This window comes from Spermophilus citellus (genome assembly GCF_964194105.1).
Source record: "Spermophilus citellus genome assembly, chromosome: 6".
Classification (NCBI taxonomy): domain Eukaryota; kingdom Metazoa; phylum Chordata; class Mammalia; order Rodentia; family Sciuridae; genus Spermophilus; species Spermophilus citellus.
In genome coordinates this window covers 166,603,327-166,617,321 of record NC_138187.1, presented here as the reverse complement: position 1 = coordinate 166,617,321, position 13,995 = coordinate 166,603,327, and the positions used below count along the sequence as shown (strand labels likewise).

Sequence of the window (13,995 nt, the reverse complement as noted above, 5' to 3'; positions counted from 1 at the left end):
ATCATGAAAGCACACAAAAGGAAAACTAAATAAACAATTCACCTTTAGCATGGGCAAGAAAAGCACCTGTAATACAAACCAGATGCACAATCACCTAATACCCAGCATGGGCAAGACTGTGGAGGAGGAGGGCACATTGCTTATGGGACCACAAACTGCGAAAACCACCTTGGAAAGCAATGTGGAATGATTTCTTCAATATCAACACCCATCGTTCAAAACCTGTCCTACGTATAGGAATATCAGGCAGTATTTGCCCCTGTGAATCCATAGGAGTAGGAAAACACTCCCTCAGCACTGATCATACATACCATCAAACTTGGCAAATTCACAGATAATAAAGAGCTCAGGTGTCAAATAGGTAAATGAATAATAGTGCTTTCTATATCTTATAACGCTATACAACAGTGAAAATTAATAAACTTACCCAGCAAACTTCAGCAGCATCTCAAACACACCAAGTGTGTACACTGCAAACATATACTGTTCCACTTTCGTGAATGTCAGTAACAGAAAAATAGGGGAATATTTTATTTAAGGATATATAACTGACAATCTTATAAAGAAAAGCAAAAATTTGACCAACAAAATTCAGGCCAGTAGTGGAAGAGTGGAATACGCCATTTGAGATTCGCATGTGGGGGCAGGAGGAGGTGGCTTCTCGGGGTCACTGAAGTGGGCACACAGTTTTGATTCCATTTCTAAATTATTTTATATAAATCACAAGAAAATGCAAAGACAACAGGCATATAAACGAAAAGTTGGGAACTATTTGTGAAGGATAAATTTCCATTGCCTACAAAAAGTCTCTGTGAATCAATTAAAAAAATTTAATGGAATGAATATGAAACTGTCACAGAGAATATTGCAAATGTTAATTAAATAAGAAGAAATCCATATGCACTCACAGAAAGCACCGATTATAATTACTGAAAAGACAGCATTTTTATTATCAGATGGAAGAATGAAAGCTTCATATATCGTAGACAGTGCTGGCAAGGTTGGGAAGACAACCTCCTTCATGTCCGTCAGAAGTCAGTCAAAACCCTGGATGCCACCTCTCTTTAACTCAATAATAACTCAATAGCCTTGATAGCAATGAGAGACGGAGACAGTGGAAACACCAGTCACTGAAGAGCTGGTGGAACAAATTCAGATAAATCTCCACAATAAAATGTCATGCAGTTAGAAAAAGAGTAGATGACTTTTGGCAGGTGATCAGACCTATCGGCTCAGGCAGGACCAGGTGATATGATCTTTTGCTCGAACATAAACCAAGTAGGGAGCTACAGCTTGCATAAATGAAACGGCAGGGTGTACACACTTGCTTAAGGATAGAAAGCAGGATGGTGACGTGGCCTGGAGACCAAGCACAGCCACAGACACCACCTGCTGCTGGTGCTGGGTATGTGGCCCTCCAGAAGCTGGCCCTTGGGGTGACATTGAGTAGGTGTCCCTCCAGGTGCTGGTCCCTGGGGTCATGTTGACAGCAGGCTCAGGGAACTCTGGATGAAGGGCTGAGTGGAGGGGTGCTCTGCTTAGAGGTGCTTGAGTGTGGGTGAGCCTCCCAGAGGCTGGCACTGGGAGCCTTGTGCCCAGGATGGCCATGTTGAAATGGTGGCACCGTCCACCGTCCACCATCAGAGGTGGATGAACACTGAAGCAGGGGGAGTCGTGGTGGAGGGGCACGGAAGCACAGCAGATCAGGACACGGCATCATGAAGCAGAGAGGTCTGCTCACCAGGGACAGAACACAACCCCTCAAGGCACGCCCCTGAGACCCCTCCCCCAGCCATAGCCACCTGCCATCAGGTCAGGGATTGATGTTCCCAGGACCCTGTCACTCCACCACCAGACCCTCCTGCTCTGTAACCCACATGAACTTGGGGGACACTTCACATCTGCACCATAACACTCTTCAGTCTCATTTTCTATTTGTCTTGTTCCAACTTCTATTTGCTTCCATCTGTTTTCGGCAGAGCATTACAAGTTTCTGCTCCTGCCTTTGGATCTTCTGCTTTGGTCTTTGTGGTCTTGCAGGCTTCAGCATTCCGACATGAGAGTTGAACTACCAGTTATTCAAGGCCTGGTCTGGCATCCTGCAATGAACCTCGCATGACACAGGGTCTTCAATGTGCAGCTCAATTCCTCCTAATTCTCTAAATTGCTCTTTGACACATGGGTTATTGAGAGGTCTATTGCTTGATTTCCTAACATCTGTGGATTTTTTAGTTATCATTACTGACAGCTACATTACCTCTGTGTAACTGTGCAATTTTAATTTTTTTTAAAAAAATTAAGTCTTGATATATACACATACAGAATATGGTTAAATTTTTTAAGACCATGCATACTTTAAATGTTAAATGGGTATATATTTTGATGAATATACATTTTAAACATTAAATGAATATATAGTTTGAGGGCACACCTCCCACGTGTAACAACCATGATGGGGTTTTCAGTACCCATCATGGCAACACACACACAACAAGACCAGATCACCACTTAGTAAATGCCATTTCAAGTGCCAAGGGTGTGGAGTGGCATGCACACAGATGGCTGGAAGGCAGTGTGCTGGCAGCCTTCCGGGAAACAGTTTGGAAGTTTCTCACAAGGACTAACGTACACTTGGTGTTACCCATGACACAGTTATTGCACATCTACCCAAGTGGATTGGAAACCATTCATACCAAACCTGAACCTCAACCCAGATAGCAGTGTTACTCACGATTGCCTCCTGGTATCAGGTAGAGAAGAAACCTCGAAGACTCAACCAATAGCCAGCAGCAGGAGGAGTGGACTATTGGTAGTGCACAGCGTGGATGGACTTCAAATCATCTGGTAAGGGGGAGGATGCACACGGGGTGACGTGGTGTGCTGGTGTTCAGGAATGAAGCCATAGAACCTCGTTGTCTGGCTGGGGGTGGAGAGGGCACTGTTCTTTGTGGTGCTGTGGTGATACACATCATGCATTTGTCCGAAACTCAGGGGCCATATAACCCAAAGCACACACTTTATTGTAGGAGAACTTCAGAAAATTTTAAGTGCATTTTATAAAACTACCAGTGAACGTCCATACCATCTTGGAGGAGCAGGTATCAGATTTAGCTCTTTGTCTTAAGCAGATATGAAACAGAACAAAATACATAAAGCAACTCTTCTCCAATATTGGACACAGATTGATCCTGTGATCCTGGGCAGAATGGAAACACAAATTGAGTTCCACTTTGACCCCAGCTTTCCACTTAAGGGCATTTTTAATCATGGTTGAGAAACATGAGATCAAAGGAGAATGCCACAGTTCTGCTGGAAGGAAGCAAGAGAACCCAGAGCCTGAAATTTCTGCAGAGGATGGAGTTGCAGATCAGGGCCCTGAAGAGGCAAGGATTGTACAGAAGAAGCTCCAGAGCTCTGTGGAGCTGCAGCACTGGGTGTCAAGTCTGAAACTCAGCAAGCACAAGGAAAGCTCTGGGGGCTTGGCAGAGGGAGCAGGCAGATATGAAGGTGATCACACACCCAGCATAGTGGAGTTCTGGGGTCCTGAGAACCCAGCAGGACATGAGGGCCGTGCAATGGAGACTGCAGGACATGGTGCAGGAGCACACCCGATATGTCAAAGGTCAGGTACCATGTTAAGCCCTGTCAAAGCCCAAAACAGACCTGTTCAAAAGGGAGTTGGTCTGTCAGCAAGCTAACACCTACCGGGAGAGTTCCAATGCTCCTCAGAGGAGACAGCACTGTGGTCCAGACTCCAACTGTGGTCCCTGCAACGCCAAGCAGACATACCGGGAAACAGCTGTGGGTCAGTGATGAGAGCAGAAAGGCAGTCTACGCTGCAAAGAACAGGGTGAGGCTGACTACTGGCTGCTACAAAACCCCCCAAGCCAAAGGAATGCAAACTCTTGGCCCCTTCCTCCTTCCTTACAGGTGTCCACTGCAAAGGAAGACAAAATAAAGAGCAAATAAGAAAGCAAGGGCAAGGCCAGTGTGTAGCCCTGCTCATGAGACATGGACATGGCACACATAGATCTGCACAGACGATGGCCGACAGGGGCTCCACAGAAGAACACAAAACAAGTCAGTATTTCAACAGAACAAGCCAATGTGTGGACACCAAATAGCAAAGAACAAAATACAAAAAGCAAGAGGAAGAAAGACTGGTGGAGAGGTGGCCAACTGTAATGGGGCTCCCACATTCAGGCACAGTAACCAGAAGAGTAAGCAGGCTGTGGCTTGGCAGGCTCCTCCCAGCCATTGTGGGTCCAGACCCACCTGCCCAGGGACCTGAGGCCTGGCAGCACCGCCAGAAGACAGTGGGGAAGGACAGTGTCTTCCACAGTGTTGGGGGAACTGGATCTGCTTGTGCAAGAGTGAAATTGGAACATTACACCCTACACAAAAATGAACTCAAAGGGTCAAAGACACATTTAACCTGTAAAACCCTGGATGAGAAACCCTGGTCTTGGCAAAGATTTCTCAGCTGTGGCACCAAAAACACATACAGCAAAAGTGAAGATAAGCAAGGGCGGCTGTGTCAGCTGAACTCCTGCACAGCAGAGCAACACTCAGCAAAATGAAAACACAGCCAGGCAATGGAGAAGACACTTCCAAATAATAAATCAGGAAAACCGGTTAGTCCCCAAAATATGTGCAGACTCACACACATCAATGGCAAAATTAGCAGCCAGATTAAAGCTGAGCGAGAGATCCAGACGTTCCTCCAGAGAAGGTGACAGCTGAGCCAGGGCACTACAAGGTGCCATATGACTGCCACCTCATGCCTTCCATGATGGCTGATGTGACGATATGGGCAATAGCACATGCTGCCGAGAGTGGGAGGAAAGGGCTCTCTCCTGCATGCTCACCACGGAAAGCAGCACAGATACCAAGTCTAGTGAAACTTTTGCTTTGCTGTGGTCTGATTGACAAATAAAAGCTGCATACCTTTGAGGCACCCAGCCTGTGAACTGGAAGCATCTCTGCTCTGTTGCATGATGAGCAAGCTGACGTTGCTGGGTGCTCCCGAGGGAGGCACTTGTAAGTGCTGTCCTCCTGAAGGAGCCCTGTGAGACGGAGGACAGACAAACACCCTCAGAGGCGTAGAAAGAAAGAAACGAGGTTGTCCCTGCTGGTGACAACTTCATGTGTGCACATAAAATACTAAAGAGTCTAACAAGAAAAACAAACAAAAAAACAGGAGAAGGAGGAGAAGGGTAAGGAGAAAGAAGAAGAAAAAGAGGAGAAGGAGGAAGAGAAGAAAAAGAGGCAGAGGAGAGGAGATGGAGGATGAGGAATAGAAGGAAGAGAGAAAAAGGAGGAGATGGAGGAGAAGGAGGACCTGGAGGAGGAGGAGGGGAAATAAAGGAGCCCTCTAGACTCAGGTTTCAGAGCCAGTGCACAGATGGCTGCAGCCTGGACAAGCAGGCACTGCAGGAAGATACTCCCCAGGAGTGGAGTGAGGTTCTACCTGCTTGGTCGTGTGTGACTGCAGGTGCGCAGATTGGCTTTCTTAAGGTTGTCATCTAAATAGCACAGCACAACAACTCTATCAGGCATTGAAAGCTGTCTATATGATCTTAAGTACAGAGGAAGACAAGCTTAGGCTATATGCAAATACGGTGCCACCTTACCTAAGGGGCAGGAGCATCTGTGGATTTTGGTACGCTTGGGGGGTTGACTGTAGCTCTGATAGAAATAAATCTTGGAGATTAAAATTCTATACAACAATATTAAAAGTAAAAGTTTAAAATACTTAGGATGATTTCAAGAGAAATCTATGCATGCTGCCAGCAGATGGCTCCCGGCTTAACCCTGGGCTTGGCTGGGACGGTTGGCTTCCCAAGCTGTGGCACTAGTCATTCTGGTTGGGCACCAACAGTCACTCTGTTTTCCTCTTCCCAGGCAGCATTCCATCAACTGCAGGAGAGGCCAATAGCCTCTGAGGAGCTATGTGAGGTGGTGAGGGGTGCTGCCCTGTAGCGGTGTACGATGTCCCCGTGGGCTCCAGGGGCTGGGCTAAGCCATGAGGCCAGGTCAGACAGGGCAAGTGCATAGTTACCCATTGTGTTACAACTCAGTGGCTTTATCAGGATGCAACTCCACCAAAAGCCAAGGAGAATCTGTGCTCACGAGTGTTGAAAGAAAACCAAGACTAGTGCTTCTGAATTTCCTTGTTCATGAATTGGAAGATTCACCAGTATTGAGATATTCATTTTTCCCACATTTGACTTAAAATTCCCCAAAATCCCAATTAATTTCTAAGCAGTTTTTAAAATAGAAATAGACGTTGACTCAAAAATGTATACAGAAATGCAAAAGCCATAGGAAAACCAAAACAAATTTTAAAAAGGCCCAATTAGAGGACACACTTTGTCTGTTTTCCAGAGCTTTCTTAAACCACAGTTATGAGGTAGCTTGGTTATCATTAGAATAGTGATTCTTATCATTAGAATAGTGATAAGCATATTTATCAAATTAAAATCCAGAAATGCATGCACACTACTATACTAATGAATTTTACAGAGGCACCGAGAAAGGGAAGTGATTTCAACTGACATTGCTCATAAAGAAACATCCACATGATGAAGTGAAATGTCCCCACTGTAAACTATGTCTGACCATGAAAAAACCAATATTGTGAATATTTTAGAAGCCAATGGGAAGCGTCCTCAAAGTCCTGAGCGGTGCCAGGATACCTCAGGACACAGAAAGCACAGGCTATGAAAGTGATGTAAAACCCTGCTTAGTAGAAGATACTATTAAGAAAATAAAAAAGGCAAGTTATGACCTGGAAAAACATTCAAGATAATCCCAAGGAACCACCCACATCCGGAATACAGAAAGGACTCCAACCTTTCAGTAATAGAAGGATAAGCAATGAAATGGGCAAAATGTAAGTGGGTGGGTATCGAAAACACATGCCTTCGACTCTGAGTGCCTTCTTACTCGTGCTCATTTTGGGATCAGGTAACTGACAGCTGCACTAAACATATGGTCACAAAGTAACTGAGGGAAGCAGCAGAAACACTACTTGTTGGTGAGGGTCTTTGGGGAGAGATGTTCCTTGTCTCACAGGAAACAATGTACAATGGAAGAGCTATATTAGATAAAACATGAGAGCCTCAAAGTTGACCTCCTGCTGCGAAGGGTTCAGCACACATGAACTGCATTCCTTACCATTCCTGTGCTGAAGTGGCAGTGGGAGCAGGTGGACTGTACTGTCCTCACTCCTGTGCTGGAGCTGAGTGGGAGCTCTGTGGAGTGCAGTGTCCTCACTCCTGTGCTGAAGCTGCAGAGGGAGCAGGTGGACTGCACTGTCCTCACTCCTGTGCTGGAGCTGAGTGTGAGCAGGTGGACTGCACTGTCCTCACTCCTATGCTGGAGCTGAGTGGGAGCTCTGTGGAGTGCAGTGTCCTCACTCCTGTGCTGAAGCTGCAGAGGGAGCAGGTGGACTGCACTGTCCTCACTCCTATGCTGGAGCTGGGTGGGAGCAGGTGGACTGCACTGTCCTCACTCCTGTGCTGAAGCTGCAGAGGGAGCAGGTGGACTGTACCATCCTCACTTCCTGTGCTGAAGCTGCAGAGGGAGCAGGTGGACTGTACCATCCTCATTTCCTGTGCTGGAGCTGAGTGGGAGCAGGTGGACTGCACTGTCCTCACTCCTATGCTGGAGCTGGGTGGGAGCAGGTGGACTGCACTGTCCTCACTCCTGTGCTGAAGCTGCAGAGGGAGCAGGTGGACTGTACCATCCTCACTTCCTGTGCTGGAGCTGAGTGGGAGCAGGTGGACTGTACCATCCTCACTTCCTGTGCTGGAGCTGAGTGGGAGCAGGTGGATTGCACTGTCCTCACTCCTATTCTGGAGCTGAGTGGGAGCAGGTGGACTGCACTGTCCTCACTCCTATTCTGGAGCTGAGTGGGAGCAGGTGGACTGCACTGTCCTCACTCCTATTCTGGAGCTGAGTGGGAGCAGGTGGACTGCACTGTCCTCACTCCTATGCTGAAGCTGAGTGGGAGCAGTGGATTGCACCATCCTCACTTCCTGTGCTGTATCTGAGTGGGAGCAGGTAGACTGCAGTGTCCTCACTCCTTTGTTGGAGCTGAGTGGAAGCCGGTGTTCTGCACCTTCCTCACTTTCCGTACTAGTGTTGAGTGTGAGCAGGTGGACTGCACCATCCTCACTTCCTGTGCTGGAGCTGGGTGGGAGCAGGTGGACTGCACTGTCCTCACTCCTGTGCTGAAGCTGAGTGGGAGCAGGTGGACTGTACCATCTTCACTTCCTGTGCTGGAGCTGGGTGGGAGCAGGTGGACTGCACTGTCCTCACTTCCTATGCTGGAGCTGAGTGGGAGCAGGTGGACTGCACTGTCCTCACTCCTGTGCTGGAGCTGCAGTGGGAGCAGGTGGACTGCACTGTCCTCACTCCTGTGCTGGAGCTGCAGTGGGAGCAGGTGGACTGCAGCATCCTCACTTCCTGTGCTGGAGCTGAGTGGAAGCAGGTGGACTGCAGTGTTCTCACTCCTGTGCTGAAGCTGAGTGGGAGCAGGTGGACTGTACCATCCTCACTTCCTGTGCTGGAACTGAGTGGGAGCAGGTGGACTGCAGTGTCCTCACTCCTGTGCTGAAGCTGAGTGGGAGCAGGTGGACTGCACCATCCTCACTTCCTGTGCTGGAACTGAGTGGGAGCAGGTGGACTGCAGTGTCCTCACTCCTTTGTTGGAGCTGAGTGGAAGCCGGTGTTCTGCACCTTCCTCACTTTCCGTACTAGTGTTGAGTGTGAGCAGGTGGACTGCACTGTCCTCACTTTCCATACTAGTGTTGAGTGTGAGCAGGTGGACTGCACTGTCCTCACTTTCCATACTAGTGTTGAGTGTGAGCAGGTGGACTGCTTGTCCTCACTCCTCTGCTGGAGCTGCAGTGGGAGCAGGTGGACTGCACTGTCCTCACTCCTATACTGGAGCTGCAGTGGGAGCAGTGGATTGCACTGTCCTCACTCCTATGCTGGAGCTGCAGTGGGAGCAAGTGGACTGCACTGTCCTCACTCCTATGCTGGAGCTGAGTGTGAGCAGGTGGACTGCACTGTCCTCACTCCTGTGCTGGAGCTGAGTGGGAGCAGGTGGACTGCACTGTCCTCACTCCTGTGCTGGAGCTGAGTGGGAGCAGGTGGACTGCACTGTCCTCACTTTCCGTACTAGTGTTGAGTGTGAGCAGGTGGACTGCACTGTCCTCACTCCTGTGCTGGAGCTGAGTGGTATCAGGTGGACTGCACTGTCCTCACAATGTGGTCAAGCTGTGGTGGGAGCAGGGTGCACTGCATGTCCCCTAGCCTGTACTGGAATTGTACATGGCTCACTCTGAAGCCACACATTTTGCTGGTACATAGAGGCAGCTTCTTGGACTGCAGTGTCTCCACCTTCCTTGGGATCCTCTTTCTGATTTCCAACTCTGGGCTTTATTATATGTGTATCTCTGGATTCCATTCTTTGTGCAAAATTTGACCTGTTGAAATCTGAGGCAGTAGTGGCTTGGCTTGAGCTCTAGCTCTTTGTCCTCTCTTGTATTTCAAGTAGGTCTTCATTTCCCATCTGTTCTGTCTGTGGACAAGCAGCTCCTGCATGGGACATACAGACAAGAGGCTTTCAGAGGCTGCTCAGGAGATCCCTACAGGGCACACAGTCCTACCCGGTGATACCTGTACTCGTCTCCTCTCTCTCTCTCTCTCTCTCTCTCTCTCTCTCTCTCTCTCTCTCTCTCTCTCTTTCTCTCCTCTAGCTCCATCTTAGTAACTCTGCTTTCCTGATAGTGACTGGCATAGGATTTGCATTGAGAATAGTTCCAGAGGAACAGATTCTTAGAGTTGAGTTCTCTGCATGCTTCTGTCATTTCTGATTTGTTCTCAGATATTACTGGGTTTTTTAAATATTCTGTTTTTAGTTGTAGTTGGACACAACCCTTTATTTCACTTATTTATTTTTATGTGGTGCTGAGTAGCGAGTGCAATGCTTCACACTTGGGAGGTAGGCCCTCGACCACCGCGCCCTGCCCAGTCCAGACACCACTGTTTCCAGGTCTGGGAGGGCAAGGGAAGCATTATTCCCCTTACCTTCTGCACAGGTCAATGCACAGCGCAAGCAGAGTGGCTAGAAGCTCTCTGACAGGGGAGTGCAGTGGTGCTGGACATTGCTTCCAGCTGGAGAAACAGCCTGAGCCAGGACTTGAACTCCCAGATGATTGCAGATGTAGAGATCTGAAAATCCCATGACTTCCCAGGAAGAGAGATTCACCTCCCGTAGCCACAGGGCCTAGAATTCTGAAAATTAAACCCATCCATTCTTTCAGGAGTCTGAATTACAGTGAAAGTTGAATTCTCAGTCTCAGAGGGTCTTTCTTACTAAATCTAGGCCACTCACTGGGTAGAAATGGAATTCTTATAATGGGATTAGGGCATATGCCCAGGTTCTGAAGAAGCTGTGGACCTTGGATGTCTGAATTCTATGCACTGCTCTGGGTAGTAACGCCAGCTTTCCCACCTGCCTGTGGAGGGTCCCACCTGCCTACACCCCACTGCAGTGGCCTCCTTTCAGATTGTTGCCTTGTGGAGCTATTGGTTGTCCTGCTTCCTCTTCTTGCTTCTTCACCCATAGCCAACTCAAGCCTCAGGAGATTTCCAAGAGCCAGGTAAAAAGTGTGAGCACTGTGGTGTGAATGAGGCGCCCCCTAACCTCCTGTTAATATAGGACATTCAGAGGTAAATGCTCAGATTGTGAGAGCTGCGAGCTAACCATCCCAGTGCCAGTGGACTGACTGGGTGGTAATATCAGCAAGTGGAGTGTGGCCAGGGGGGTGCCTCCCTGGGGGCTTCCCTGGAAGGGCTCCTTCCCCTCTCTCCTTCCCAGATGCCATGTCCTAGGCTTTCCTCCACCCCACCCTTCTGTCAGGATGTTCGGACTCACCTGGGCCCAGAGCTCTGGAGTCATCTGATCGTGCTCAAAACCTCTGAAATTGTGACCTTGTAGTAAATTTTTCTTTCTCTAAGCTGTTCTTGTCAGGCATTTTGGTCACATGGGGAAATCTAGCTTACTCAGAAACTGGCAACAGAGAAGTGGGTTAGTTACTGTGACCAACCCGAACATGTGGTTCAGAAACCTCCGGGACTGGTTTGCAGGATTGGGGAGAAGTCTAGAGACGCAGGCTGGAGAGGCCTCAGAATGCTGTGAGCAGAACTGAATGGGCACTTTTGATGGGCTTCCAGGGGTCCAACAGCAATGCCGACAGCCAAGAATGCACTGCTAGGTCTCAGAGGGAAAGGGGACTCATGCGTGCCGTGTTCTGGCTAAGAACTTGTCCATATTTGCCCATGTCTGAGATGGTGAGGGTGAATTGAAGGGAGTGGCCTAATTAATCTGGTGGAAGAGATTTCAAGGCAGCATGTCCTTCAGGCCAAGGCATGGACATTTCTGGCAGTTTTGGCTGTTTACTGTGAGAAGCAAAGCAAAGAAAAAGGATTTAAAAAATTACAGTTTAGTAAAAAAATATGTAAATCTGCACAAGAAGAGTGAAGTTGTTGAGACAGTACAGTCACTTAAGAGATCATAGGTACCTCAAATACAGACTGCAGGAGAGATGGCCCCAGGGCGTCTCAGGAATTGGCAAGACCACACCCATTTCAGGCTCCAGGGAGTAAAAGCAAAATGTCCTTTGAGAAGAGGACAGTGGGGCATCCTGCTTGCACAGGGAGGCCTGGGAAGTGGTTCTTCCTCTCTCAATCACACACGCACTCAGAGCCTGCAGACAGGGCTCCTGGAAACTTAGCTTTGGCTGGAGATAGTGTGGACCTGGGGTCCACCACGTGGTGCTGGTTCTGCAGGATGCTGGAGTTAGGGCCATGGAGGCTTCCACCAAGATTCAAAAGAAGGTCTGGGAGGCCAGGCAAAGTGCAGCAGGGTCAGAGTCCCTGCAGAGAGCCCCTGAGAGGGCAGTGTGTGAGACATGAAGGTGAAGCTGAAGTGGGAATGGAGACCCAGGGACTGAGAGTTGTCAGCCAGGTGGACTGGCTGCTGAGAAAAGCTGCTGGCTGTGGAGAAAGTCAGCCTGTGAGGGCCAGAGTTCTGCAGCCAGAAGGCCAGGGGCAGAACTTCCTAGGGCCTAGACAGCACACTCATGACCACGTGTCCAGGGGCCAGAGGCTGAGCCACACAACTGGTTTGCTCCATTGGGTTAGGTATTGCTTGGGCCCCACCCTTCTTCCTGGGCCCCTCTTCTTCCTTCTGGAATGGAATGTTTACTCTGTGCCAGTGTGTATGGGATATGTATAACTGGATTCAGAGGCAAGAGTTTGCCTGGAGTCTCAGACGAGACTTTGGGGCAGAGCTGGGACTGTTAAGACTAAGAGGGTCTGGGAGATGGAGCTTTCGCAGACCGGGGACAAAGTCCTATGATTTGGATACTAGGTGTCCCTAAAAGCTCTGAATTTGAAGAATGTTCAGGTAAAATGACTGGATTGTGAGAGCTGTAGTCTGGTCCGTCCATCTTTGTTCGAATGGACTGACTGAGTGGTGACTGTAGGCAGGTGGCCAAAGCTGGAGGAGGTGGGTCCCTGGGGTGTGCCATCTTCTGTGTGCCCCTCGGCTTCCTGGCTGCCATGAGCTGAATGCTCCCCTCCAACTCCCTTCTGCCATGATGTTCTGCCTCACCTGGGCCCACGTCAGCCATGGACTGAGCCTCAGAAACTGTGAGCCCAGATAAGCTTTTCTTCCTCTAGCTTGTTCCAGTCCGACGTTTTGGTCACAGCAATGAAAAGCTGGTTAACAGAGGAGGTGTGTTGTACTCCAAAAGACTGGCCTGATTTTATAAACTTGTATCGATGGAAACCTGGAGTGTATGTGTGCAAATGGATCCTAAAGCTTTAGGATCAAGGTGGAAGAAAATAAAAACAGATAAACCCAAATTTATGGGCTCACTAAGCAGAGATTCAAGAATGCACACTTTAGTTCAAGGGGATAGAAAATTGTTTGGTTGTTTGACTTAAAAAGGCTCCAATGGTGGCTTTCTTGAAACGTGAGAATCCCCCTGGCATGTTTTAGCTCAGGGAATTGGGGTGCTGGGCTGTTTCTTCATACAAGACCTTCTTAGCCATCCGAGTTCAGAGGAGACCTCTACCAGGTGGGTGCTGGGAGCTCTGTGGTGGCTGGTCCTGTTGTCACAGGTACAGTGGAGACTGCACAGCAGAGTAGGGTCCTAATGTAGCCCTAGGCATCAGAGCACTCGTAGCATGATCATCAGAAAAGGTGGGAGGGGACCCAAAGGGACAGTGGAACCAGCAGCAAATACCAGAGTCTGGTGTTGGCATTGCCAGGGGAGTCCATGGGCGGCCCTTAGTCTTGCTTGATCTGTATACGTGGGATTTTAGTAGATGGACGTCTGAGTTTAGTTCCCCAAACAGAATCCGCCTCCAGTGGGCTTGGTGGGCCTGGGGACCAGAAGGCAAACTGGGCAGTGGGAAGAATCCTCTTGCTGGTCCCCTGACCCACAAGTGAGGGCTCCTTTGGCTGAAGACACTTGGCCCGCTTGGCCTTGCACCACCAGCAGGCCCAGAGGAGCCAGAGTGTCACAGTCAGGGCCTCTCCGGATGGACCGCCGCTGCCCGCTTCCGAGTCTGCAGTTCCTTCCTAACCAGGGAGACAACTCTGAACCTGTCTGCTCCCGTCTGTCTGCGGGATCTGCGCAGAACATCTCATCTCCCTAAACTGCTTCAGCGTTCGCACCCCTCCACTGAACACATGCCCGAGAGCATGTGCCTTGCTGCAGGCACCTCCGTGCCCTGCTTCCTGCTGGGAATAGGGAATGAGGCCTGGAGCTGGGTCAGGGCAGCGGCACCACACCTGGTCTGTCTCCTGTGGTCACAGCAGGCACTCTCACCTGCCCCTCACCTCTGTTCCTTGAGGTCACTGAGAGGATGGGAAGAAGTGCTGTAACAGGCCTGCATAGCACGAATCTT

The 13,995-nt window shown here is 49.2% G+C and overlaps 1 long non-coding RNA gene across 1 annotated transcript; it reads right to left on the bottom strand.

Annotated features, from left to right (window-relative positions):
- Positions 1-2,738: 2,738 nt before the first annotated feature.
- On the bottom strand, positions 2,739-5,066 carry LOC308650863. Its single transcript, XR_014022425.1, has 3 exons — positions 4,948-5,066; positions 3,706-3,767; positions 2,739-2,920 (listed from the first exon to the last, which is right to left on the bottom strand). It is a non-coding gene; the product is annotated as an uncharacterized lncRNA (long non-coding RNA).
- Between the last annotated feature and the right edge of the window lie 8,929 nt (positions 5,067-13,995).